The 3506-nt window shown below is 40.8% G+C and overlaps 1 pseudogene; it reads left to right on the plus strand.

The window, feature by feature from the left end:
- The first annotated feature begins 314 nt into the window (after positions 1-314).
- LOC140514017 (large ribosomal subunit protein eL8 pseudogene) lies at positions 315-1103 on the plus strand (annotated as a pseudogene).
- The last annotated feature ends 2403 nt before the right edge of the window (positions 1104-3506 follow it).

Consider the following 3506-nt stretch of genomic DNA (forward strand, 5'->3'; position numbering starts at 1 on the left):
ATTAAACTTCATTTTATAGGTGAAGAAACCAGTGCTCAGAGACTTTAAATGATTTACCCAAGGGCTCAAAATTAGAACTCGAAAACATGTCTCCTGGTTCTCCAAAAAATGCTCTTTCTATGGCATGACTATACTCTCCTTTAATACAGTTTCAAAAACCACGTATGTACACACAGGCACTCTATACTAAAGATAAGTCAGAAAGGAGAAGACAAGAATAGAAAAAAGTAAGATGTATACAACCCTACATCAGAATCAACATGGAGATATTACCCACAAGTCTCTTTTCCTCCTTTCTCATGCAACCAACCAAAATGACAAAAGGGAAAAAGGCCCAGGGGAAGAAGGTGGATCCAGATCCTGCTGTAATGAAAAAGCAGGGGGCCAAGAAAGTGGTCGATTCTTTGTTTGAGAAGTGCCTAAAGAACTTTGGCATTGGTCAGGACATCTTGTCCAAAAGGGACCTTGCTTGATTTGTCAAATGACCTCAGACAGCAGCATCAATGGTCTGTCCTTTATAAGCATTTGAAAGTCCTACCAGCAATTAACCAGTTCACTCAGGCTTTGGATCATCAGATAACTGCTCAGCTGTTTAAACTGGCTCACAAGTATAGACCTGAGACAAAGCAAGATAACAAGCAAAGGCTGCTGGTTTGGGCTGAACAAAAAGCTGCAGGCAAAGGAGATGTTCCCACTGAGAGACCACTTGTCCTCAGAACAGGTTTTAATGCTGTTATTACCTTGGTAGGAAACAAGAAAGCAGAGTTGGTAGTGATTGCACATGGTGTAGACTCCATTGAGCTAGTTGTCTTCCTACCTCCATGTGCCAAAAATGGTGGATCCTTACTATATTATCAAAAGTAAAGCCAGATTGGGTCACTTAGTTCACAGAAACACCTGCACAAGCATTGCCTTCACACAGGTTAACCCTGAAGATAAGGGAGCCCTGGTTAAGCTGGTAGAAACCATCAAAACCAATTACAGTGACAGATATGATGAGATCCATTGTCACTGAGTGGCAATGTTCTGGGTCCAAAACCAGTGGCTCATATTGCCAAGCTGGAAAGGCAAAAGCTAAGGAACTTGCAACCCAATTGGGTTAAATGTATATTTGATTTTTCCCTGTGTAAAAATGCCCTATAAAGACTCTGTCAGGTGCCCTTTGGAGCCACCATTGGCGCTTCCTGCTGAATCCTGGGTGAGGCCATTGTATATAGAGAGATTATCACAGACTGAATGATAATTTATGAGACATGCCCAATCCTTTCTTCACTGACTCCCTGGGAGGATGGAAGGGGTAAGAAGGTAGAGACTAAGCATAGAAAGTCATTCCTACTTCTGCAGCCAAAATATCTGGCATTGACAGCTGTGGTGTTCAAAGAATGGCACCTTTTGCTCCACCCGTCCCCCCCACCATTGTATTATCTATTTCCCTTTGTATTAAAGAAATTAGTGTCTCTGAACTATTATTTGTGTTTGATGTTAGCAGCTGTGCTAGAAGCTTGATGAAAGGCCATCTGGATGAAGATGGACACATCTAATAGAGTATAGAGTTCTTCCTTGGGCAATCCCAAACCTTGTGCCTAGCTCTGCCTAGCCAGCCTGCCGGAGCAGGTACAAGTCCTAAACACAGGGAGGTTTCTAACCTGAAGCAAATCAGGTTATGCCATGTTCTATTACATTACGTTTATATTACATCACGTTTTGTTATATTTTCTTTCTAATCTGAAGCAAATCAGGTTCTATTACATTACATTGCATTATATTACATTATGTTCTATTTTGTGTTTTTTCATATTGTGTCATGTCATATCATACTATGTTATATCATATTATGTTTCTAACCTGACACAAATCAGATTATATTTCATGATATTATGTCAAATTGTATTATGATGTATTTTATTGTTGGGTTATATTATGTTATGCCATAATATCCTGAAAAACAAAAGCAGACTGTTTCATGTACACCCTCTCTGCTTTTACTTTGTTGTTGGATCACACCTAACACCTTGTGATACCATTTGGTATTTTCTCCACAAAGATATTGGAATTGTTCAGCCATTTCTTTCTCTAGCACATTTTACAGATGAGAAACTGAGGCAAACAGTGACTTGTCCAGGGTCACACAGCTAGTAAGTATCTGAGGCCAGATTTGAACTCAGCAAGATGAGTCTTCCTGACTCCAGGCCCAGCCCTCTATGCACTACACCACCTACCTGCTCTCTCTTTTTATTAGGTATATCCAAATGCCCATTCTATTTGGTATTTGTTAAATTCAAAATAAAAATAAAAATTAATTTTAAAAAACAAAGTACTTTTCTCATAGTAACTCTGGGAGTTGGGTTGTGTACTATGGTCCTTATTTTATGTATCAGGAAATCAAGCCTCAGAGAAGTTAGGTGACTTGTCTATAGTCATGTAGCCAGAAGGGTCTTAACAGCAGCTCAAACCCAGATCTTCTGACTCCAAATTTAACTCTCTTTCAGGGGAAACCACTCTACCTTTGATTACTCCCCTAAAAGGAAGCCCTGGGGGCAAATGAAAAAGAAAGAAAAGACAGGGAGAGAGAGAAAAGGAAAGAGAGAGAGAGCAAGAGAGAGAGAGAGATAGAGACAGAGAGAGAGAGAGAGAGAGAGAGAGAGAGAGAGAGAGAGAGAGAGAGAGAGAGAGACAGAGACAGAGACAGAGACAGAGACAGAGACAGAGACAGAGACAGAGACAGAGAGCGTGAGTGAAGTGCCTTTTTGGATTCTTTACCAGTGGTGCACTGTTGGGTTCCCCTTCTATACCAACTTCCCCCTTTCAGGAGTAGCTTAGCAGTGGGTGGAGATATTTGTAGAGTCCCCTCACCTATCACCAATATTTTATAGCCCAAGTGGAAGTAGTTATTATTTCTTTACTTGGAAGCCTTTATCTTCCCCCCCCCCATTCATATGTCATAAAAGAGAAAGACAGATGCTCCACCAGTATGTTGGTTGGTGAGGTAGAAAATGGATTGATAGATACAAGAGAGTTGGGCAGATGGAGGAAGTTGACACAGGAGCCAAAGGAAGAGAGTGTAGATGTCTGGTCAATGAAGCCACCACCAGAGGCCAGTATTTCATCCAAGCCATCCTAGTATATTGAGAAGTGTCTTTCACTTGGATTTCTCTCAAATGGATGACCTTCCAGAGTTAGACCTAAGTGTAGTTCTGCCACAAAAAAGGGTTCTTTTAGCCACGGGGATTTGATATAATGCTTTAGAGTTTGCAAAGTGCTTTGCATACTTTAGTCAAGTGCTGTCTCCTTCACTCAAATGTATACTCCTCAAGAGTAGTCTTGCCTCTTTGTATTCTCAGTGCTTAGCCCAGTACTTGGCATACTGTAGGGACTTAATAAATGGTCCTTGACTTGACTCCAACCTCACAATAACCCCAAGAGGTAAGTATTACAGGCTTTATTATTCCCATTTTGCAGAAATAGAAAGTGAGGAGCAAGGTAGATAAGAGACTTGCCTATGGTCA

This window comes from Notamacropus eugenii, chromosome 7 (genome assembly GCF_028372415.1).
Source record: "Notamacropus eugenii isolate mMacEug1 chromosome 7, mMacEug1.pri_v2, whole genome shotgun sequence".
NCBI lineage: Eukaryota > Metazoa > Chordata > Mammalia > Diprotodontia > Macropodidae > Notamacropus > Notamacropus eugenii.